General features: G+C 44.5%; 2 pseudogenes across 2 annotated transcripts; both read right to left on the bottom strand.

Annotated features, from left to right (window-relative positions):
* Positions 1–3,089: 3,089 nt before the first annotated feature.
* LOC308433792 (small integral membrane protein 1-like) lies at positions 3,090–6,131 on the bottom strand (annotated as a pseudogene). Its single transcript has 2 exons — positions 6,078–6,131; positions 3,090–3,328 (listed from the first exon to the last, which is right to left on the bottom strand). The product of its transcript is annotated as a small integral membrane protein 1-like (transcript).
* A 9,214-nt stretch (positions 6,132–15,345) lies between these two features.
* Positions 15,346–21,447, bottom strand: LOC308433791 (small ribosomal subunit protein eS8-like; annotated as a pseudogene). The gene is made up of 2 exons: positions 20,931–21,447; positions 15,346–15,476 (listed from the first exon to the last, which is right to left on the bottom strand). The product of its transcript is annotated as a small ribosomal subunit protein eS8-like (transcript).
* Positions 21,448–25,801: the final 4,354 nt, after the last annotated feature.

Below are 25,801 nucleotides of genomic sequence, written 5' to 3'. Positions count from 1 at the left end.
CCCCCCAGCTTAGTCACTGCATTGGGAAGCTCTTTCTTGCTGGGACAGACTGTCCACTGATGGTCGCACAGTTCTGCTTAAGAAAGCACATGATCTATCATCCCAGGAATCTCAATGTTACTGTTCTTAGCTTCTCCAAGGCCATTCCTACAATAACTAAATACCAGATATTACATGGGAAATGGAAGACTGTACCATGAACAGGCATGTGGGGTTAGAAGATAGATATGGGGCTGGAGAGATGGTTCAGTGGTTAGAGCACTGGCTGCTCTTCCAGAGGTCCTGAGTTCAATTCCCAGCAGCTATATGGTGGCTCACAACCATCTGTAATGGGATCTGCTGCCCTCTTCTGATGTGTCTGAAGACAGCTACAGTGTATTTATATATAATAAATAAATCTTTTTAAAAAAGAAGAAGCTAGATATGAAAGCCAGGTTTGGTGGTATGTACCTGTAATCCCAATACTCGAGAGGTCAACATAAAATGGCATTTCATGCCAGCCTCGTCCACATAGCAAGAACTTTGGTCGATTCTTCTTTCCCTCCCTCCCTCCCTCCCTCCCTCCCTCCCTCCCTCCCTCTCTCTCTTTTCCCCCCTCTCTCTTTTCCTGTTTCTTTCTTTCGAACAGTATTTATTTTTCTACAACACGTTGATAGAATTTTTTTTTTAACATCGGCTGTGCAAAGACAGTTGAGATCATGTCCTGCTTGTGATCTTCTCAGCGCTTCTTTCCGGTGCTCTCCCCAAGTGCTTAGAACTCGAGTGTTGCTCATTGTGGGCTCCTCTGCCCTTTGGCCACAGAAGTTATTCATGTCTGTGAGGTCCTGTGAGGTCCTGTGAGGTCCTGTGAGGTCCTGTGAGTGGGTGGGAAGAGCTGGTTTGTGGACTGTCAGCCAGGAGCTGAGGAAGGAGTGTCCCATGCCTGGCCCTGCAGGCTCCACATCAGTGTGTCTTACTGCACACATCCTGCCTCTCTGTGCATGTGTTAGTGTATGTACCCAGCACACAGCTGTTGTCCCTGGAGCCACAGTGATTGGTCCTAAGGACCTGCCCAGCTACGAAAAGGACTTGGTGGCCCCATGCCTTACCATCTGACTTAGCTCAGCCTTCCCACTCAACACTTCAGTGGTGGTCTCTGACCTCAAAGGGCAATTTCTATCTTCTGCAAAAGAACAACTGTTGGGTTGTTTGCTGGATTTGGTTCTAAGGTTGTGTGAGAGCCTTTAGCTGTCAGAACTAGTGAGGCTCCAGGCCCCTCATGGAAGACTCTGGACAACGTTTCTGGCTGTTCTCCGTGAGACACGGTTACTCCCAGCCGTTGAGTGGCTGTGGCAAGAACTCACCTACTAAGTATTCACAGGGCAGCTCCGCCTGTCTCCCCCCCACCCCCAGTTCCTGCTGTACCTCTGGCACAGCCCAGGTGTAAGATTCATTGAGATATTTGGAACTGTTATTACAGATGCAAGCATTATGCTTTTGTTCTAATAAAACTAATAAAATCCCCTTGGTAACAGCATCTGTGCATCAGCCGCCTTAGCACGTATGTCTCCCAGGACAATGCTGCACTTCACCCGTCCTCTAGCGTAGCAGCCGTCCTACACGGGAAAGCAGCCCGAACCCCCACCAGGGTGTTCATGACCTTGGGGGTCACTGAACAGCTCCCTGAAGATTACTGGACTGTTGCTAAGAGTGGGCTGAGAGCACCTGACCCAGTTTGCAGTACAGGATGTGGCTAGATGCCTGCCTACCGCCGTCAGTCCAGGAGTACAGGACTGTAAGAGAAGCCTGAGGACTCGGAGCACTCCCTTTCTTCTCACGTGTTGCCTCTCGCATGGAATACACCTCCTTCTCCTTGTCCTGTCTCCCTACTACATTCCACGTCCCTGGCTCAGCCATATCTGCCCTGTCTCACCACACAGCTGCTCCTGCCCCCAAAAAGTGCCCGGTGTCAAGGGCTCCACTGGGCCTTAAGAGGTCCTTCGTTGGAACCTCCTCCCAATGCCTGTCTTGAGGTAGCTCAGGCTACCTCATTTGGAGACTGTGAGTAGGGGCAGGGTTGTCTGCTAGACGTGAGACCTAGACTTCTTTTACAGAGATCCATACCAGTTGGAGTAGCTCAAATGCAAACTCCCATATGAGGAACACTGAAGCTTAGAACAGTCCAAGCCAGGAGCCTCTTGGGATGAGGAGGCCAGCCATACTCACCTCCTTGGTCAGACTGCCAAGCGCCTACACTTGTCAGTGTGGTAAGGGAAAGAGGGAGGGATCTTTCTGGCTAGGGAGTGACAGAGGCTGATCTCTGATCTCCCTTCTCTGGCCACTGATAACAGCAGCCCCCGTGCCCTCTACCCTCTCAGGTCAGGGTGAAGACCTCAAATGTCTTTAGCCATAGCCTGCAAGACTGGGGCCATTACACAGCATACTGGGGACATGGTGTGGTCCAGGGAAGCCCTACATAGGCCACCGGAGAGGAAACCAAAGTCCCCAATAGAGCCACAGTACCCATAGGACCTTGTCCCCACATGGTCCAGTAAGGAGGGAACAGATCCAGCCACATCCTGATCCTTGGGTCTCTGTGTTCTTGGGAGAGGGCCTGGCCAGGAGGGGCACATTCCAAGATGGAGCCAAACAGGAGGAGCTGTGGAGGAGGGTCAGGCCTGGGCAGCACCAGTGGAGACAAACCCGTCACACACTGTTCCTTCAGCTGTGACTTGTCTCCTGAAGGACTGGGGGCTGGTGAGGAGGCAGTGGTAGGACACCCAGCCTCTCTCAGGGCCACTCCTGAGGAGGTAAGCCATGGAGGGAGGGCATGCCCTGTTTGCTAAAGAATGCAATGTTGTGTTTGAGATGAGAAGACCCCTCTGTGCCCTGCTTTGCCGGAGCTGAGCCTGGTCCCCAGCCTGCGTGCCTCTGGTGGCTGCCTGGGCTAGGCTTTCAGTCTCGGGTCCACCCTGTGCACTGGAGATGGGGAGATGTTTACAGTGCACACTGGCATCTTCTTGTGCCCTGGTGCCTGTATGGAAGAGTGTCTGCCCAGATGGTCTGTGAATATGGGAGGGAGTTCCAAGGGGGATGGGATGGGCCCGCATTTATTTGTGCATGTAGTAGCCCGTGATATAGCCCAAGACGAAGATGATCCAGAAGAGAGCCACTCTGCCCAGCACCATCATGGCTAAACCCAGCTTGCCAGAGCGCAGCTTCTAGAAGACCCTTTTATAGCACGAGGCCTCCTCTGAGCTGGACGTGGCAGTCATGTGACTTCATCCTGGCTGCTGCTGTCCCACCTGCTGTAGTGAACACCACTCTCCTGGGACTGTGTGCTGTAGGCCTGGGATGGAGAAAAGTGAATCCTGTTAGGACTGACGCCTCGGGTGCTCAGGAAGGTTGTGAGGGTCCGGCTGGTGCATCCCACCTTTTCCCAGCGGGGCAAGCCAGGACACGAGGTAAGCTTGGTGCCTCCAGCCTGTGCCTCCAGCTAGGGTCTCTCTCAGTTCTTTTCATCCAGTGAGTCACAAGCGACCATAAGTCAAACATTCCAAACAACTGAAGTAATCAGAGGTCAAACACATTCCAAACAACTGAAGCAACCAGAGTCCCAACATTTAAATCACAAAAGGAACATGGTCTGTTCACTAATATGAATACCAACGACCAAAATGGCAACTTTTACAATGTTAGCCTTTTACCTTTATTTAGAAGAAATGGAGAAGTAGCTTTGGTTATTGGCAGCGAATGCCAGTTTTTGTCCCTTTAACAACAGAAAGCAGAGACACCCAAAGCACAGGCTTGCAAAAGATACTTTAGAAATTCTTTTTTTTTAATTTAAAAATTTATTTATTTCATGTATGTGGGTGCACTGTCACTTTCTTCAGACACACCAGAAGAGGGCATCGATCCCATTACAGATGGGTGTGAGCCACCATGTGGTTGCTGGGAATTGAACTCAGGACCTACGGAAGGGCAGCCAGTGCTCTTAACCGTTGAGCCATCCCTCTAGCCCTAAAGATTCTTCTGTCTTAAAAATACTTATAATTTATAAAAAGAAAATGAAAGATTTTTCTGATTTTCTTGTTTTTGGTGGAACCCAAAACTCCATCATATTGGTAAACATGTAATAAAAGTGGCATGTATAGATTACTTTTATACATCTATTGCTCGATTTAAAAGATTTTTGCATTTTGTAGCGCTTTTTATAAAATCAAGTTTAGCTCAGTCCTAGTTGGGGCCCAAGACTATTGAGAGTTTTCATGATCTTGTCTACGGTAGCATGGTTTTCCCTACTCCCTCCCCCCATTTTCTTCTTTCATTTTTTTTGTCTTTCGTTTTTGACAATCTGACTAGCACAGGCTGGACTTGAACTCACAGCAGCCCTCTTGTCTAGCCTTGCTTGACAGGCATTGTTTGCATGCTATGCAGTGGAGCAGTCTCTACATGGCAATTATGGTTCAGTACCTGTTCCGGGCTGTGCTCAGTTTCTTGGGGAGATAATGACCATCTCTGGTCTGGTTTCCCTGAAGGTCTGTTAGTCTTTCCCTATGATCTCTAACCTGTGTTTTCTGGTGTGAGATGTTGTTTATCTTCCTGATGGACAACAGCTTTGCTTTTCTTTAGAAAATGTTTCTCCTTATCTCTATTAATGCTTCTTACCCTCGTTGTTGCCTTATCTGCTTTCTCTAGTCAGTCTCCTTGGGGTCAGGTTTTTCTTTTGTATTGAGACAGTGTCTTGCTGTGTTGCCTGGGCAGGTCTTGATCCCCCAAATCAAAAAATCCTTCTGCCTGTAGTTTCTGGGGTCCTTAGTCTACAGGTACACACTCTCCTGACAAAAGCACCTCAGCCCTCCAATGTGTTTTCTTCCTTTAGTTGCTACATTTTTTCTCTCCTTTTCAACTACACCTTGGGTAGGCAGTGAGCAGGTAATTGTCTCCTTTTCATTCAGTCTTATTCTATCTTCCTGTTTATGAAGGTGTTTTATCCTCCCCTGAGATGTTTTATCCTCCACACACTGGGGCATCCAGGCACTGCCTTCTCCGTGTTTCATATTCAGTCTTATTTATGTTCCTCTTTTAAAAATTCATAATTCTTTAGGAATTCCCAAAGTTCCATTATTATTCTACCATCACTCCTCTCTGGCTACAGCCGTTTAAGACTCTTCTAGAGCCTTCTGTGGTCATTACAACAGGCTTCCTTAACTCCTTCACCTCAAATCTCACTGAGCAGCAGAAACATACAAGTCCCTTTTAATGTTAATACTTGCCACAGACTAGGCTTCTGGAACTGTCATCATACATTTTAATTCCGCCTGTTTCAAATGTTATAAGATATTCTAATTATTTTATGCATCAGCGAGATTTGTTTATATTTCATACTGCTTTTTACTTTTTATTTTATCTCTATGCTCTGAGCTAATATTCTATTTCTTCTGTCTGGAAATAATCCTCTTATGGGAGTAAAGTTTTTTTGGCAAAAAAAAAAAAAGAATCTTTAATTTATCTTGAATTTTGAGAGCTATTTCTGTTAGCATTTTGTCTAAGCTCTGCCCCACAGTTACTTGGTAACAGCCAGGTATGCCTGACTCACTATAAAAGGGGCTCTTTGCCCCCTCCTCTCTCTCTTGCTCTGTCTTGTTCTTGGTCTTGCCTCTTGCTCCCCCTCTTTTCCCATTCCCTTCACCTCTATCTCTCCATGTGCTCATGGCCGGTCTCTACTTCTCTATTCTCTACCTTTCTCTGCCTCTACAACCCTCCCAGTTCCCTTCCCCATGCCCCAAATAAACTCTGTTCTATACTATACAGTCCTGTGGCTGGTCCCTCAGGGGAAATGGGATGCCTCAGCATGGGCCCACTGAGGCACCCCTTTCCCCACCCCCATAAAACATATCTTCCCTCTCTTTTATCTTTTTATAAACACATCAATTTTATTCTGTGTTGACAGTTGTTTTTGTCCATCATTTTAATGGTGTAACTGTAGTGTTTGGAGCTTAAATTTTTTAGCATCCCCCCCCCCACTCATACCTTAGGTATGAGCATTTCATGTTCAAAGTGCTTTAGCAAAGAGTGCCAAGACCCACTGTGCTCACTTGTGCTGACTTCTTTCTCTCCAGGAGGACGCTGGGTGCTCTCCTCGCTTGCATGCTGAAATTAATCTTTATTTGCCATGAAAACATACCAACTTCTGGCTTTTGAATCCATGCTAACTTCGGGAAAATGTCCTCCTGGGATTTTCAACTTCATTACATCTGCAAGACCTTGACTTTCAGTTCTGACTTCTGGCCTTGCAGGACTGTCCAGTGTTGACTGTTGCTTTTGGTGCAGTGATCTAGTGTTCACCACATCTCTCCTTCTCTCAGGCCAACCTTATTTTCCGCTCCCGCATTCACCACATTGGCAGGTATGTGCTTCTTCTCCTCCACAAACCGTTTAGTCACTTGAGCTGATTTTACTGATGTGCCGGCATGTCCTTGCTGACAGGATGCCAGGATCTTGCCAGGTGCGATTGTAGCAACTGTCACCTGAGCGAATGCTGCTCACTTCTCACAGGAATGAGGGAAGAAGGAAGAAGACTAACCAGGCAGATGGCTGCACAATTTGTAATTCCAGAGGACAGAGTTTGAAATGGGAAAAATTTATACACGATTTATATAAAAAATAAAAATTTCAGTAGATTTGTCAGGCCACGCCTTCTTGCCACTAATACATGTATGAGAAGATAGGGAAGTAATTAAAAAAATAAAACTCTTGCTATGTTATTTACTGAGCATGAGAGGCAGGCAAGGGTTGCAGTGGGTGGCAGATGCTTGTGGAATAAATTGCAAATACATTTTTGGATACTGTGCAGTGTGAAGAGATTCAGAGGGTGAAGTGGGCGTGGGCTCTGTCTTAGGGTTTCATTGCTGTGAAGAGACACCATGACCACAACAACTCTTATAAAGGAAGACATCTCATGGGGGTCAGCTTATAGCTTCAGAGGAAGGAAGCATGGCAGCATCCAGGTAGATATGGTGCTGGAGAAGGAGCTAAGAGTATTATATCTTGATCCAAAGGCAGCAGAAGGTGACCATGTGCCACACTGGGTATAGCTTGAGCATAGGAGACCTCAAACCTTGTCTCCACAGTGACAAACTTCCACCAACAAGGCACACTTACTCCAACAAGGCCAGGTCTCCTAATAGTGCCATTCTCTATGGCCAAGCATTCTATCACATGAGTCTGTGTGGTCATTCCTATTTAAACCATCATTGGCTTGGTCTGACACATCAAGACATTACTTTAAAAATCAGAGGTGTACATCTCTTTACAGGGGAAACATCCTCTAAAATCCAGTAAAGGGCAGTGGAGGTGGTGTGAGGCGTGTGATAGTTTCAGTGTGTCTGCTGAAATTCATGTATAGAGATGTTAACCTCCAAACTCATGTCATGCTGTTTGGACAAGGGACATTTGAGAGGTGCCCGAGTCACTGAGAAATCCTCACATGTGAGGCTATCATGTGATCCTAAGCCAAAGGAGTCTTAGGGGGAAGTGGCTTCGTTGTAAAAAGCAATTTTCAGAAGCTTTGCACATGTTCTTTACTTCCCTGCTTCTGGATTGGTGAGCCTAACAAGATGTTCTTTTATAAACTTTGTGGCTTCAGATATCTTGTCACCCCAACATTAAACAGACTAAGAATATTTAGGAAGCTGTACTCCCATGTCACACTCAAACTTCATCTTTAAGTTCTGTGTGAATCAGTGGACTGCCTTCACTGATGAATTGTCCTGAGATTGAGGCTTGGTGGTCTGGGGAGCCACTGACCACTTCCAGTGTCCACCCTCCAACTGCACACTCTACCTTTCATATTTCTCACTATTCATTAAAAAATGATGTTTAAGGGGCTTGTGATGTAGTTCAACCAATAGTGTGTTTGTCTAGCATAAGAGTCAGAGATTTCTCGAGGAGGAACCAATAGAATAAATATTTATAATAGAAATATAATAGAAAGTATATTTAATTTATTAGGTTGGTTTATATGATGTGGACTTATGGTACTAGTCCAGCAATGGCTGTCCTCACAATGGAGACACTGAGAATCCCAGCAGCTTCTCAGTTCTCAAAGCTGAATGCTTCATCAGTCTCGGTTTGATTCCAAAGACCTGGGGGATCTCTGGAGAGCTGGGGGTCGTCAGTTCATGTTGGCAACCTCAAGAAGCTGCATTACCATGTCAGCAAAGGATGATGGGAGTAGCTGCAGTGGCCAAACACAGCCAGTGTATTCACAAGCCTGGAGTAAAGGCAAGCAGGGTCAAAGCTACAGCTTCCCCCTGGGGGCCTCTTTCCATCTAGGGTGTCAACAAATGTCACATTCTTTTTGTTTCAGATCAACTAGTTAATGAGCTGCATATGGCATCTAAGAGATGATGAAGAACATTTGAGACCCAGCACCTGCTTTTTGCAGCTCATCTTGATTCTAGATGTGTCCAATCCTTGTCTACACAGGTGCTGAAAGAAAAAAGATATCAGAGTAACGGCACCGATGATGTGCATATCAAAAAGAAAAGATATGTTCCAGGTCTTGGCACTAATGCTAGGAAAGAGATGAAGAGGGTTTGAGGGGTATGCTCCATGGAGGTGTGATGAGGCATGGGGGAAAGGGGAATGCTTCTGGGGGACCCAAGTTGGGAATCCCTTCTCCCTGAGGAACCAGCTACATGACTGTATCGTACAGAAGAGAGAGAGAGAGAGAAGAGAGAGAGAGAGAGAGAGAGAGAGAGAGAGAGAGAGAGAGAGAGAGAGAGAGAGAGGAGGAGGAGGAAGAGGAGGAGGAGGAGGAGGAGGAGGAGAAGAAGAAGAAGAAGAAGAAGAAGAAGAAGAAGAAGAAGAAGAAGAAGAAGAAGAAGAAGAAGAAGAAGAAGAAGAAGAAGAAGAAGATGATGATGATGATGGAGGAGGAGGAGAAGGAGAAAAGGAGTAGAGAAGTAGAGGTGGGCCATGAGCTTGTGGAGAGAGAGGGGGAAGGGAATGGAGAAAGGAGGGGGCAAACAGCCCCCTTTGTAGTGTTAGGTAACTGGGGTGGAGAATACCCGGCTGTAGCCAGGTAACTTGGTGTGGGGTTTACAGAATCCCAACAGGTGTAATGTGTCATAATTTCCTTTTCTTTCAGGAAACACTTAAAAACTTTCGAGAGCTTCTTTCTTGCTGTTTCCTACCCGACATTTTTTTAAAACAATTTTTTTGGGGGGGGTTGTGGCAATGAGCTAATACTGGTGACATGGCTTCATCCTCCAGTTCCCTTCTCTCCTATATACTGGTGAGATGGCTTCATCCTCCAGTTCCCTTCTCTCCTATATGCTGGGGACAAGGCTTCATTCTCCACTTCTCTTCTCTTCTGAGCTAGAGACAGAGCTTTGTCTACTGTTGGTGTCCCTCATACCTGTGGTCGTTCCAGTTTGGAGAAGTCAAAAGGAAAGTTTGGACTTCACAAGGATCTCTGTGGAAGCCTATTCTTAGGGTGACCATCTTAAAAAGCTGTATCTGTGTGCTCAGTGTTTAACAGCTAAGGGCAGCTCTGCATTGACTGCTAGGTCAGATTTACTTTGGATTCTGGAGTTGGGAATTGGTTCAGTAGCATGACATGCGCAGGGCCCTGGGGGTAGACACTAGCACTTGAAGCACGTGTGTGTGTGTGTGCATGCGCGCGCGCACACACACACACACACACACACAGAGAGAGAGGGGGGGGGGGAGAAACAAATGTTACTTCAGAAATAACAACACTTTTTATTCTTATAAACTCAAAAGCTGATGAAGTAGCCATTAAGTAATTTTTTAATATGAAAAAGGAGTCTTAATCTAATAGGTCTTGTGTGGCTGCCCTTTTTAAAATTCTAAGAGTACTTCCAAACCTTTTCCACTCATTTTTTAAGCAACTCTAATCCATAACCATGGTCTGTTGCTTTTTAATTTTTCCCATTTTAGTTAATATGATTATAAGCATTTTCTATATTTCAAGAAGGCACTCTTAGTTACATTTTTAATTCAAGAAATAATGCCACACACAGACAGTGCTGGGCCTTGTCAGTCTCGTTGACTGCTCTGCGTTTCTCAGCCCAGGCTTCCCCTCCCCCCTGCTCCCTGACTCTGATACTTTTCCTTCACCTCGATGCACATGTTGTTTCCTTGTGCTGAAGAGCTCTTGGATGATGTTCTCTGAGCTGAGGACCACAGGCCTTTATGCTCATCTTTCCACGTATTTTCATCATCATCCAGGTCTTGTTTATGATGCTACCCTTGCAGCCTGGGTCTGGACAACTGTCAGACTGGTGTAATAAGCCCGTGATGTGCTCGGTCCTTTCTGTTTGCATTTCTCTCCATCTTTCTTTCCTCTTTACAAATGTGCACAGCTCTGAGGTTGATGCCTATCTTCAGGAGGGTCGTCTCTTCCTCTATGGTGAGAGAACTGTGTCAGGAGTATGATGGGTTGTGTCACAGGTGAGCCTACCATGTCCTAGAGCTACAGCTCTTACTTGGTGTGATGCTGCCAAGTTCTTGGGTTTCCTGTGGGATGTCTGGAGAAATCGCATTTAAACAACGCCTTTTGTAAACATTTTTTCTTTTGGGAACATGCAAACATCGATTATAACTCTAAATTGACCGCAGGTGAGCCCATGTGTTGGTGAGATAGTCCATTACAAAAGAGACAGACAACAATGTTGATTAAGCGAGTCTAAGAGTCTCAGTCAGAGTCCAAGAACAAGCTAATGCCTTAGAGTTTCTATGTGCCAAAGCTCGGGGGTAGAGTGCTTTTTAATGAGAACCACAATCACTTCAAGGTCAGGTGAGGGTCAGGGTAACACTGTAAAATGTGCCTGAACATAGTAGTTTCTTCAAACCCAACATGATAACTAATTTTGGCCTATACATCTCAGTTATTTTAAGTTATGTTTAATTGGTATGAACATTAATCATTCTGGTTAATACATACAGACCGTGGATCTCAAATGTGTCGTATGGCAGGTGTGGCTGTGTGTAGAAGGCTGAGTAATGTCTAAAGAAATTATGACACTTTAGTCTCTGTAGTGATAACTCTATCTGTTCATGGATAAGTACCTGGTCCCAGGAGCCAGCACAGTGAATACCAACACTGTGACTCAGAAACTCTCACTCAGTGGAGCACATAGCTTATGTGCCCCGCTATTCATCCACATATAAGCTAATTCAGCAAGCATTCCTCCAAGCCCTCCCAATGCACTATGTATTGAAGGGAACAAACTTAGAAGTAGCCAATATTTAGATTCGTAAGAGCTTAAAAACATTGCTGAAGATGAATATCAACCCCCTGAATGTGATATGAACTTGGTGTCCAAATAAGTTGTGATGATGTCATAAATTGCATTATGTAACTAAGTGCAGGAATTCATGTAAAATGCAGTCTAGAGAAATAAAGATATCAACCTTCGGCCAACAGCAGAATTTAAATGAAAACAAGGTTGCAAAAATGGCAAAACAGATTCAATGTAATGTCTCACACTAGCATGAGGAGTCCAAATGAGTAGCCATATAGTTTTTTTTTTCTTTTTATAAATCAAGCAAAAACAAAAAGAAAAAACCCTCTATTCAGAAAAATTAAGCGTTGGCCCAGCTGACAGCTTGCCTTGTCCACTTTTGTCCTTTTTACAATTTACGTTTTTGTAGAGAGGAGTGGTGGCGGCCACCCTCAGACAGAGGAGTGCTCAGGTCAGATGGGTTCACTGTGGGGCTGCCAGGGGAGCTTTTGTCTGCCTCTGGCCCGCAGCAAAGCAAGTCTGTAATTTTAGCTCTAGAAATAGAGCTAAATAGAAAGGTAGGTCAAAAAAAAAAAAAAAAAAAAAAAAAAAAAAAAAAAAAAAGAATTATGCATCTGTCTCTTCTAAATATATGCTGCTTTTGACAAACATCTCTTGATGTTGTTGTTCAGATGTGCTCTGGCTGCCTGGAGCTGCGACAGGGGGCCATGATATTAACTCTGCAATTAAGTCTTTCAGGAGAGGCAGCCGGGCAGTTAGGGTGTTTGCTCTGTGGTACCCGTGATATAAACAGTGCTTTGCTAGCGTGCATGTGATACAGTGTACCTCAGGGACACAGGTAGTGGTCTTGGCCACAAGTAGGATACTAGCACCCTTCGATCTTTGAGTATGTAGAAGACTCTGGACATAGACCCCTGGAGAAGCTGCTGAAAGTGGGTTTTCAAAGAGGATGTCAGAACTGCTTGACTGCCTTGCAGTCAGAAGAAGTCTCTACCTTATTAGAACTGACAGAAGACCTCATACTCAGTTTTAGGTTGACTATCAGGGAGGGATAAAGTCAGCTCCTCTGAGGAGGGATGATTCTTGTGTTACAGTAGAGAGGAATTGCTTGCATGTATTTTATATTGGCCTCCATAACTCCTCCAGCTACAATGAGACAGAAAGAGACATACTTAATATTTTTTCATTAATTACCCAAATAGTTATCTATAAGGTTGAGATTTTCTCTCTTCCCATCACATATATGAGCAGTTTCATGAGTTAGAACCACGGCCAGGCTTCTCAGTAGCCCCTGGGTTTGTTCGCACCAGCAGTTTATCAAATGTACCAATTATCAGCACCAAGAAGTAGGTGCCGATGTCTCTGCAGTGCTCATGAGGGAATCTGCTTGCAGACTCAAGCACAAACTGTTGTTTTATCTATGTGGGATGTGCTCTGACCATCCCTGGCTAGGGACTGGTTTTCTGTTCCTCTCAGTCCATTGATTGTCCAATCGCAGTTGGGTGTTGTCATTTCTCTGAAGGCTACCACATTTGTGGTGTTGGGGAGTGTCATGTCAGAACAAAAGTTGTGAAGAAGGTGATGGATGAGAATGTGTATTGGCCAGGGCTCCAGCATCTGAAAAGGATCAGAGGCAAGTGGTATTATGACACCTCCCTAAGGCCTATCCTAGGGATCAGTTTCATACATAAAAGGACTCATATATAAAGGGGTATGATGTGAATAAAAAAGAGGTGGGTCTCATGCCTTCTACAGTAATTTCTATTGATGTTATTATATATTTATAAATATTTTATCCATGGTAACACAATATCTTAGTTTTTTTCCTGTTAGCATAAATTAATGTAGTTTCATCCCTCACAAAGCTAGAGGTTCATGAGCATCTGTTGAGCTTGGGTGACAATCTTGGTCATATGTGGGAATGTTACAGACAATGAGCTTAGGAGAGGTTGGGTGTTCCCTGTGATGACTTGGTCTTGTGAGGCCCCCTGTAGTCCCATGAGATCCTTGTGAATATTTTCTGAGGGTGATGCTTCCCACAGCCTAATTGTCTTCCATTAGGCATCACCTTTCAAAGGTTCTACCACCTTTCAGTCCTGCTGTACCAGAGAACAAGCTGCCAGCATCGAGAATCTTCGGGAGACACACTGAGACCTTATCTGACCTCTACTCACCTCCATCAGAATAACAATTTGAAAATGAGCTTTTGCAGTTATGATGTTGGGGTCCAGCTAGAATCTCGGTACAATTTTAACCATGAGAGCTGGGAATGAGGTGTTCACTGACATGTCAATTCCAGGTGACACCGTAACTCCTGTACAGTCATTACACCCTCAGTGGTTCGAAGGTGGCTTTAATTGCTGTCTAGTTAGGTGGTGGATGTGAAGAGATGTCATTTCATCCTTTTTGCCACATACTGTTCACAGTTTTTGACTTTTTGCAGAGCAAGAAAGGTACGGTTTTAGAAAGGGCTTATGCTGGACAGACGGTGTGTCACATTTTGCATCTTTGTTATCTCTGAGTGAGGGTCATGGCTAGTGTGGGGCTTACTGTTGAGATTCTGTAAACCACACCCCTCTGTTACCTGGCAACAGCCAGGCAAACCCCACCCCACAGTTACCTGGCAATAGCCAGGTATGCCCCACCCCAGTTACCTAACACTATAAAGGGTCTGCTTGCCCCCTCCTCTCTTACTCTCTTACCTTCTTTCTCTTCCCCTTGCCCCCTTCTCCCCATTTCCTTCCCCTGCCTCTCTCTCCATGTGATCATGGCTGGCCTTTACTCCTCTTCTTCTCTACTTTCCTCTTCTCTCTCTCTGCCTCTACTACCCTTTTAACTCCCCCCATAACCTGGTTAAACTCTATTTTGTACTATACCATCGTGTGGCTGGTTCCTCAGGGAAAAGGGATTCCCAACTTGTGCTCCCCTTTCCCCCACTGCACCTCCACGGGCCGTATCCCCCGACTCTCCTCATCTTTTAACATTTACAGTTATTTCTGGACCGAGAGATAAGAACTTGACACAGGGCTAAGTCGATGCCGAGCAAATCTCAGCATGAACTTAGGAGGAGGACAGAAGGGGTTGTGAAGTGGGACCTGGACGGGGCACTTACGACAGAAGTACAATGACATAGAAGCTTGTCCTTCAGCATTTATCCCTTTGTTGAAGTCTGGATTGTGGCCGACAGTGTGCCAGACAGCATTTGAAGTTATATGCCACACACAGTTTGAGGAGTAAGTCCCTGCTTTCCCTGAGGTCCTTTTCAAGTGACGGTGTTCTGAGAATGTTCAGTGACAGAATGAAGCTGGTGTTGGATGGCTTGGTTGTGTCATGGAGCCAACAGCAAAATATCTCTCGGGGGTGACTCACAGGTGGCCTCTTCTTTAATTGGCTGTATAACCCAGATTTTGGGGTACAACCTCAAAGTTTGTACAACCTCAGCCCCTAATATGCACCCCATCCCCCTTTTTACCTGGAGAGCAACTTTGTATAACTTTAGTTCCTAATATGCACACTGTACACATTTTTCCCCTGAAAGCAAGCTCCCTAGAGTTTCTGTCTTGTAATTCCCTGGGCTTAAAACCATAATCCCATTCTTATCTTCCTCTTTCTTGCTGTGCCTTGGCTGTGGCTTCTTAAGTCCAGGGAAATGTGCTCATGTGGTGTTGCCTCAGGTCTTGTCAGGATGGGATAGGGAAACAGTGGTGACGGGAAGGGAATTCCAAACACTATTGTTTCACTGATAGAGCCTGAGGGCTTCCCTGCACAGGGGGCTCCTGTTCTCTGAGGCATAAATGTCCAGCTCACTGCTTTTTTAAAAAAAATAATTAATTTATTATATATAAGTACACTGTCACTGTCTTCAGACACACCAGAAGAGGGCACCAAATCTCATTACAGATGGTTGTGAGCCACTATGTGATTGCTGGGAATTGAACTCAGGACCTCTGGAAGAGCAGACAGTGCTCTCAACCACTGAGCCATCTCTCCAGCCCCAGCTATTCCAGAACTGCTGAGGGAGACCATGGGGGTGTTTTCTCTGGCTTGCTGCAGAGGTCAGAGTTGCTGGAATGGATGGTGAAGGCAGTCCTCAGCTTGTAGTGGGTAGGAAGGGGGAGAAGTTCCCCATGTTCTTCTCCACTTCCGGGTTGCCTCTGTGAATTTCACCTTCTCTGGTGCCCCTGGATGTCACTTCCGGTCTTACCAGCTTCCCTTCACCTTCTGTAATAGAACATGAGGAGCACAGGAGAATGAAGGAGTTTCGATTATTAGTCATCAGGACACATCAGGCACCACACTGTTTCCTGCATCAGCAATCTTGAGTACCGTTTGATTTTCTCACGGGAAGCCATGTTTAACTTACAGTCATCTGGTCTCTCGCTGTTGGTTTTCTTTCTTCTTTTTCTTTTCTTCTTCTTCTTCTTCTTCTTCTTCTTCTTCTTCTTCTTCTTCTTCTTCTTCTTCTTCTTCTTCTTCTTCTTCTTCTTCTTCTTCTTCTTTTTAACCATGTGAGACCTTCCTGAAAGCAACTTTGGAATACCTTCTTTTCACATTTAAGGCAGCAGTAATTAGACCCAAATTTGCTGAGCCCGTGGGAAGCCCACAACCAAAGGGATGTTGATGGCGTTTTAATGTTTGAACTCTCCTGTTCTTATGCGTGAGGTCACAGAGTGGATAAGGGAAATGGCTTTGGCATCCTGGAGCTTACTGAAGTTTGAAAAATCCTCCTGAAGGGTGGAAGGTTTGTGGCTTTCTCTTTACTAAGTGAGAAACAGTTAAATCACTGAACCTCTGTCAGTGCCCATAATGCATTTGTGTCTCTTTGTGCTTCAGGTACAGTAAGAGAGTCAGAGGAAACAGAGGTTCATATGAATTGGAAAACGGTGTTAAAGCTAGGAAGTAGTAAGCACATGAAAATACTCAATGATTTTAGTGATAATACTCAGAGAAGATGGTTGTAGAGTAGACCCCGATATCTCATGACTAGTGACCCTGACATCTGATAATTAGTGACTCAGCCTTGGTTAGAGCTCTTGTCTGTGCAGCAGGCAGTGCACAGTTATGACTCATTGAAGTATAGGTAACTGTCGCACACTCAGCCACATGTGAAGCATCAACCCCAACCACTGTAGGTTTAGTGACCATCACAGAAGAGGGAGCAGAAAGACTGTAAGAGCCGGAAAAGGAGGAAGAGGAGAAGAAAGGAAAAGAGGAGGAGGAGGAAGGGGAAGAAGAAGAGGAGAAAGAGGAGGAGGAAGGGGAAGAGGGGGAAGAAAGCTATCAAATGATATCTTCTGGACAAGACATGTGCTTTGTACTTAGGAGCTCATTGAAGCTCTTTTTGTCTGCACCAGACCTGTGGAGCCTACAGATATTCCATCATGGGCCCAACCCCTCTCTTAGGAATGATTGGCAGTTAGTGGATGCTCAGGGAGAGATATCATTTTCTTAAATGGCGTGGTCACTGGCAACTTCCCTATGCCCCAATAAATAACCCTCTGCCTATGATCATACAAGCAGCCCTAAAGTGAGTAACCAACTAACCAAACCCCCGAAGAATAACCAAACATACATTAGACGAAAAGGAAGACTTGATGAGAGGGAGGAGCTTATTGACTGTGGGGGAGGAGCATAAAGACTGTGGGATGAAAATGACCAAACTATATTACATTGTGCAGGAAGTTGCCAAAATAATTAAATTCACCAAAAGAGGTCTATACTCTCTAAATCCAAACAAGGTATCATTTTAAGGTTATTTAAAAAAAAAAAAACTTTGATTAGAGTTTATTTGTTATTTTATAGTCTAATAAAACATTTACTTAATAGAGTAAAGGCAGATCTCATTGTCATCCCTTCTGGACTTCTGGCAGGTGGTCTGGGTAAAATATAAAAAGAAATGAACAAAATAGAGCATCAGTCATTGTTTCCAAACATTGGTTACTTGAGACTTTTTTCTGTTTTAGGGACCCCAATCTCCCACCTGTCTGGAGAAATCTATGACAAATATTGCACCCAATCCCTAAAGCCTATAAACTGTATTTCCATTTGGATAAAAATTTTTCTTTGTTAGTAGTCGTCTGTGTGACATGTTCAAGTCTTACACAAAAGGGAGTGCCTTTCTGAGCAGATGCTCCTTGGTGTGAGATAGCCCCTGTATTATCATAGCAACTTTCCCCTCACACAAACTCAGCACATTTTTATGCCACCACATTTACTGATCATTTTTTTTTCCAGACACCATATCAGGTTGTCAGGATTACAGATACCACAAATGTACTTGAATTGCTAATGAAGAGCCCAGCCTTACTATTCTAGCTGGCATTAGCCTAATAGACCCCATTTTGTACCTAGACTCCGTCTTATGTCTATCTTGCCCCTAGTTGAACTTAGTTACTGGAAAAAACATATTTTCTTCCAGGAAACACTCTACTCTTAATCTCCTCCCCACCCCCAGCAACAGCCACTCCACCCTAGCAAGAATCCATCAGTATCAAGAAGGACATTATCTAACATTCCAGATAAGATTACTCAAGCTGGCCCCCCTTGTTCTTAACCAGTTGAAATAATTACTAGCCAATAGAATTGCACCATACTTATGATCTGTAAATGTCAACCAATCATGTAACTGCCAAGTTGGGAAGCCCCTCACCCTGCTTGTAACCATAATAAAAAAAATGCACCACTTTATCTGCTCAGGGCTTTCTGACACTCATCCACTGTGTTGGACAGATTTGGAGGTCCGAGCTCAACCTCGAATGAAGACTCTTTGCTTTTGCAGAGGAGTTGGACTCTTGGTCCAACACTAATATCTTAACAGAAGTCTACCATCTCCCCAAATCTAAAATTGTGTACAACATGAGGTATGAGATATAATGAAATTTAGGTCAGGTTATAGCACCAGAGGTTGCTGCTCTAAGGACACAGCATTTAATCTAAGCTGTGAGGTATGAGTAGGCATCAAACGGTAACACAATGCATACCAAGTAGTAAGGCATGAAGACCTTGTGCCATGACCAAGAGATTGTCCTTGGTAGAGTGACAGATCCGGGCATGAAGCTGAAGAAGCTGCTGGAGAGGCACCTTCTGATGTGAAGACTCTTGAAATCCTGACTATATCCTGAACGGCCGTGCAAACGCAGCAATGGAACTGGATTTAGGTTAAGGAGGTAAAAATCCAGCATAAAAGTAGAGGACAGGATCCTGGGGGTCATTCTATGGAATCGAAGACACTGGAAATGCTGTTCAGTGAAGCAGGTGGGGAGAAAGAAGCTCGAGAGAAGCAGAGACAGTGGGAAGACAAAACGCCAGACTGGAACACACCCATCTTGAAACTGCTTACTGAAATGGAAGAATTTAGAGTGAACCCTATTGCTTCATGGGTGGGAGTTTAGAGGCCTGAGTTCGCAGGAATACCCAACGTGCACACTCAGTTATCTAGCAGAGAGCTTCACACGGTTGTTCCACTCTAGAGTCTGCAGTTCTTAAAACATTCCTGGGTAGCTTCATACATGAGTGTAGTGAATTTTAGCTGTTTTCATCTTTGCTCTCTTTTCTTACCCCATCCTTCTCCTGCTGAAATCTTTCCTCTCTCCAACAAATTGCCCCCATTTTCATATTGTCTTGTTGCCTGATGCCCATTGAGTTTGATTGCAGTAGTTTGCAGGAGCATGGTGCGAAGCTATTTATGAAGTGTGCGACTTCAGAGCAAAGTCCTGACTAAAGACAGGGCATCTGTTCACTTAGGCAGCAATAGGCAGCTGCGCTGGCTGTGAGCAAGTGGGGAAGAGCTGGAGGAACTTCACTGTTTGGGTATTAAACAGAGGAGGGAGAAGGCAACATCAAGAAAGAAGCCAGGGATTTGAGGACAGACCAAGATTACTCCAGCGTGTTCAGTCTTTGGCCCACGTTACTTCATGTGGTGTTGGTATACCTACTTTCTGTGGTACACATTCCATTGTGTTTTCCCCTCTATGTTTACAAAGAATGGAAGCTTCTTCTTCTGCTCCACAAGTCCCTAAATCTGGATGATCTTCATCACGATGAATGTCACCTGAATGGCTAAGAAGATGGAGTGTCACTCATTGTCATTGGCAGGTCCTATACCTTGGAGTAGGCTGTTTCTTGGGGCATACGAAGTTCTGACCACCAATAAATATTCTGAAATGTTTAGGGAAAACTTGAACAACCACAAGTACTTGGTAAGTAGTGGGATTTTTTTTATATGTTTTCTCAATTGCTGCGATATTATTTCTATTTTCATACACCCTATGGGGAAATGAGCTAGCCCTGGTGTGGTTTATTCCTCAGCATTTGTTTTTGCATGAATACTCCTGGAACAGCTTCCCTATCGTTGGTGCTCTTATAAAGCTTCTTCTGCTTTCATTTGTCTCAATTTCCAGTATATCAGTCCAGCTCTGGCTATACTGCACTTGGCTTATTTTAGAATAGGCACCCTCCATCCCCTTCTCTGTAGTCACACCATCCTCTGTGAGAAATGATCAATGCATGTAAAGTGGTCTAAATTGGTTGCTCCCGGTTTATCAGAACACAACCAGTTGTCACGCCAAAGGACCCCAATCGTTTATCGCTTCTTGCTACAGTTTTAGATTCTGTAATAAAATGACAAAGCCATGCTGTGGGATGTGCTGATTGGATGAACATGCCAATAAGGAAGTAGCTGCACAAATTGTACTGATTTCGGGGAATGGTTTGTTTTAAAGGCACTTCCACCAATTCCAGAAAGACTCTTCAAACATACTCAGCCCAGACATGCAGACCAAGTAAAACTGGAAATTGACACACCAGTGCAATTCCCACTCTTACTCGATGGTCTTAAACATCCCCTAGAAAGAGGCCTAGGTGCTCAGGTAGAATGGTATCTATATGAGTTATCTCTTTTTAGTCCCACCAACCATATCTTAAAACAACACACATATTTCCTGTACTTCTAGAGGCCAAAATCTTATAGAAATGCAGTGTGTGAGTGGAAGGCGTTTTGTTTTTAGTTTTCCCCTGAAGGCTCCAGAGGATACTCGACTTGGTTCCCCTTCCTATCTTCGTGAGACCAATGATATTTCCGAGTTCAAGATTTCAGCTACCAACTGTAGTATTGTCCTATATCATGGAATCATTATGACCTAAGGTGCCCACGTGGGAGGAAGTCAGCGCCCACGTGGGAGGAAGTCAGCGCCCACGTGGGAGGAAGTCAGCGCCCACGTGGGAGGAAGTCAGCGCTCTGGATCTGGGATCTTGCCCAGAAGGCCCACCCTTTACTTTTTTTGCTTTCCCTACTTTCCTCAACTATGTTCCACACACCACAGTCTCTCTTATCTTTCAATTTTCACACATAGTCATTGCTTTTACTCATTTTGAAAGGCCCAACGCAAGAGTAATGATTACATACCTTTAATTTATCAAGGTAACGTACAGCCTGTACCTGATAATGCGCACTCTCAGTTCTGGATGAGTTATGAGACAAGATAGGGGAGGACACAAAGATGGCAGCCACATGAAAAATGCCCCGCTGCGCACTCTCCAGCAGGCATGCTAAGTAGCTCAGAGCCGCATTTCATCAGAATTCCAGAGTAAATGCATTTTATTGAGTTTTTTTTGTTTTGTTTTGTTTTTTAACATACGGAACAGCAAACACCTTTATTACACAAGTGACAGGTTTACTTGCCTTTCGGGCTTTGGTCTTCCGCAGATAGAACTCCAATCCCCTGCCTCCGAGCATGTAGCCGTCTACCCTGCCACACTGGCCTGGTCTTGAGGCAATACAGGCCAGAAGCTTGCCCTGCTGGAACTGCTCCTCCAGCAGACTGCCGATCTTGGCATTCTTTTTCCTTTCGCCATGTTTCTTTGGGATTTGCTTTGATCGGTTTTTGTTTAAAATCTCTTCCTCCTCGGTTTGGTCCCCTTTCGGCCCAGGGCAATGCGTAGTGGGACTCGAACCACTGCCGGTAAGGTGTGCCCTCAACAAGCACAAGGCAGTTAGACAACATCAGGGATAAAGTTCCCCACATCCAACCTCACGGCACGGTACTTCTGCGTCCTGAACTGTGTGTATGCTGCGAGAGCCAATCTCGCTGTTTGCAGCAGGCCGTCCCAGCGCCTACTTCCTCTTCTTGTGGTAGGGTTTTCTCTGACTCCCGGTCTTGCGACGCTTGTGTCGGTTGTCCCGAGAGATACCCATCGCTCGGCGCTGGCTGGAAAGAGCTTTGATTAACTTTTTTTTATGTTTAAAAGTTGTATCTGCTCAAGTGCAGACTCAGTGTTTCCAACATGATGGAAACACGGCTTCAGCAGACACAGCACACCCCACAGCGCGCAGAACCAGTGTGGCCGCCTCGGCAAGCATTAGCAGGGTCATTTCTAGTTTTAACGACTTGTCAGCGAGCCCTTCTGTTTCTCCCAAGTTCTGTAAACAGTAGTAAGTATTCTTGTTCGGTGCAGGGATGACGGCTTTCAAAATTATACAAAACTTGCCACCCATGAAGTTTATTCCCACAGTGATAATTTAGAGATGTAAGAGCTTCTGTCAGAGAGAGAAAATGTGTTAAGAAGTGATTAAAAATATTATTTCACCCCACATTGATAGGCATGCTCCCCTGCTTTCAATATTTTCTATAGAACAAAAACTATTCTGAGTGTAGTTGGAAGTGTTTGTCACCTCTTTCTGCCTCTCTGTTCTTCCTAATTCCTATTTTACCACATACTCCAGACATTTATAAGTTCCCAGGGATTGCCAGAGTGCCTCTGAGTGAAGCCGTGCCTGGCTCAGCCTCTCCACAATATCCCATAGAGAGCAGGGATCTTGAGAGCCATGTCACCAGATTCCTGGCAGGCACCCCACATCTGAAGACCTAGTTTTTGCAAAGGAGTTATGCCCCGTTCTACTCCTTGGGTGTGCCAGAGAAACTGGCAGGGCAGGGCTGTAACTTGAATTTGTGAATTCTCTAGAATTCAAGTTCCCTGACATGTCAATTGCTGCCACCTGAGATATACGGTCAGTTGTCAAATGCACTCTGAAAACTCATGGCATATATTGCTGCACATAAAAATTATATATATAATCCCATGAAACTCTAACGTGATTTGACAGCATTTCCCATTGTCATAAAGCCAGTAGAACTGGGGAGCCAAGGCCATGTTTGGATGAAAGCATCTTTGAAGATGAGCTGTCTTCCTCGGGGACATAGTCAGCATCGAGTGAAGCAGAAAAGTCACTGTTGAAGTTTGGATCTCCCTTTGGACCTCTCTACACAGGCACTCTTCCCATCGCTCCAGAAGTCCCCACCCACCCTGAAGATTCTATCGACTTGGAATTTCAACACACCTGCAGGTGTGTGAGTCTGTCGGGGAAGCACGAACATTCAGGCTGCAGTGCTGGCTTACGTCTCTTAGCTCTTCTTTCTTACATCCATCACACAGACTCAGTCCGCTTTACCCAGGTTCAACTTCTTCAGACTCTGGACTTTTCCCCCTACTGAGTCAATTCTGGCTTCATTTTCCTCCCTGCCCACAGACAGTGCATTGTTTCCACTACAGGGCACACACACACACACACACACACACACACACACACACACACACACACACGTCCAGTTTTCTTTTGGGTTGAGACAGCAAAGCTATCACTCCATTTTGGCCCTTTCCAGAGAGTGCACAGTGCTGGGAGTGAGGGACTGAAGAGGGTAGGGTGAATTTACTTAGGCGGTAAGGAGCCTCACCCTGGTAGAGTACCAGGCATCCTCCCTCACCTTGTCCTGGGTCTTTATGGATGACTGTGCTGTGGGTGTGGTTTCCTCTGTGGCCCACAGCTGCTCCTGCCTGCTCTGCTCTGTGGTTGGACCCATCTCTTCCAGCCCTGTCGCCAGTCTTTCCAGTGTTTTGTGCTGTCCCTTTGCTCCATTATCACCCAGACTGTCTTACCGGAAAGAATTCTGTCTTGCTTGTGATCTTATTTGACTACGAAGCAAATCATCAAAAAAGGAATTTCTAGGAAACAGAGCGGCGTCTTATGAATTAAAGAAAGGCTAAATTCAAACAAGTGCTCCCAGGAAGATCAAAGTCCTTCCTTAGTGCCATCTATGTGTGTCACAGATGGTGAACGCCAGAAAGATGTGTAAGTATAAATTGTTTTAGGTCTTATCTCTTCTTGTTGCCAACTCTAATAATTTTTCTCCCTGAAATAAAACCTCTGTCAGTGATTGTTATTTGATATTTTTATAATCTATGTTAGCAGTCTACAAACTGTATTCTCTGAGCAAGTTTCTGTTTCACCAATGTCTTCAAAGGCAGACATTTGTAATCAAGGAGTGGGGTGTGTACAGTTGACAAATGTCCTCTCTCTCTTTCTCCCTGGAGATTTGGAATCAGCGCCATGCATTTTGCAACTTTTCATTCCTTTACATTTGTAAGCTAAACATGAAGCGCTGTGTTTGTGATTCATTCTTTGGAAAGATGAACATGTCCCATGTGGTGCAGAGACCAAGGTTATTTGCATGGGGAAATGTATATCATTGTGAAGCAGTGTGGGCAATGGGAGCTGGAAGACGAAATCCTGCTAGATGCCAAGATGTTAACTGTGACATCGGTTGGAGAGGCAGCTTCAAGGGATCAGTGAGGGAGGGCTGTGTGTGTGTGTCTGTGGTTATGTGTTTATGTATGTTTGTTTATGTGTATGATGTATGCATGTGTGTACTTGTGTATGTGTATGTGTTTATGTATGTGTATGTTTATGTGCTTATGTATGTTTGTGTGTTTATGTATGTTTGTGTGTGTGTGTTTGTGTATGTGTGTGTGTGTGTGTGTGTGTGTGTGTGTGTAGGTGTAAGTAGAGGTTTACCTTAATTTTTTTTGTCATTGTTTATTGTTTCCCCCCTTGGTTTTTGAGACAAGGTCTCTCACTATGACTTTACATTCACTAATTCACACTGTCTGCTTGGTCAGAAAGTCCCAGGGATAGATCTTCCTGTTTGTCCTTCCCCAGTAGTGGGATTATGAACATATGCCACCATGCCAGGCATTCTGAACATGGATGCTGAAAAATGAACACAGGTTCTTATGCGTATGCACCAAGCACTTTACAGACTGACCTACCTCCCCATCCCCACTTATGTCTTTTCTAAATAGATGATCTACTCTGTCCTGTAATAGAAAGCAAATTGCTGGGTTTCCGGAGGGAGCTGTGTAGAGCAGAAGTGTATATTAAAAACCTGAATGGAGCACTTTTCTCATCACCGAGAAGTACTTGGTGAGATTTTTACGGACAGGCAAGGAACTACTTTGTTGTGAAAGACCTTTGTTTGTGGGCTACAAAGATGACAGGGAAACATTGAATGAGCTGTTGTTGCTTGTCCTTGTACAACATTTTGATTTAAAAATAGCATCTGAATTCAAAACTATACTAGCAAGAAATGAAAGCATCACTGAACAAATCTGTAGATGCCAGAGAGTAAATCTGCTGGAAAGGACACTGGGAGTCCCTCCAGGTCAACCTATTATGCTGGAGATGGACCGAATGGACACTCAAGCTAGAAAGTGGTTTTTCTGGACCAGAAAACGGCTCAGTGGCTAAAGTCCTTGACCTAAGTTTGGGACCTGAGTTCTAATCCCCAGAACCCAAGGCAAAGAAGGCTATTGTGGAGTGTGTCTGAAATCCCAGTATTCTTACAGGGAGATCTGGAGACAGAGGATTCCATGAAAGCTCACAAACACAAAGGAGACTTTGCTTCAAGCAAGGTGGAGAGTGAGATTGTTTTATGACCCTCACAGATACAGTGTGGTGTGAACACACACACACACAAATACACACATGTACACACACACACACAAGTGCAAATGCACATTTCTCATTTTGCTTCTACTATAGAAAGAATAGTAGTAAAATACAGTAAAAAAATATAGCTTCCTATCAACAAAGTTTCAGACCTCAAAATTACTGGTGTCTCCATTTGAGTCTGTGAAAAGGGAATATTTTTGTTTAAATCAACTGGTCTATGGGGTTTTGGTTAAAGCAGCCTAGAAAGCCAGAGACAAAAGGCCTAGAAGCACACTTTAAAGGTTCTCAGCACTGTATAAACCTTAAGACTGAGATACTGTTACTGCACGATGTGGCCAATGTGATGCTGTCACTACATAACACTGTCATTGTGGTAGTGTTAATACCTAATATGGTAACTGTAATGTTCTTACTACATTATATAGTCTTTGTGATGCTATTACTATGTAATACAGTAATTGAGATGCTGCTACTATGTAATATAGCAATTATGGTGCTGTTACTATGTAATATGGCAATTGTGATGCTGTTACTATGTGATGTGGTAATTGTGATGCTGTTCCTATGTAATATGGTAATTGTGATGCTGTTACTATGTGATGTGGTAATTGTGATGCTGTTCCTATGTAATATGGTAATTGTGATGCTGTTACTATGTGATGTGGTAATTGTGATGGTGTTACTATGTAATATGGTAATTGTGATGCTGTTACTATGTAATATGGTAATTGTGATGCTGTTACTATGTGATGTGGTCTGTATG

Source organism: Micromys minutus (genome assembly GCF_963924665.1).
Source record: "Micromys minutus genome assembly, chromosome: 20".
NCBI classification, from domain to species: Eukaryota; Metazoa; Chordata; class Mammalia; order Rodentia; family Muridae; genus Micromys; species Micromys minutus.
Note: the sequence above shows the minus strand (reverse complement) of the source record. Positions and strands in the feature narration are given on the sequence as shown.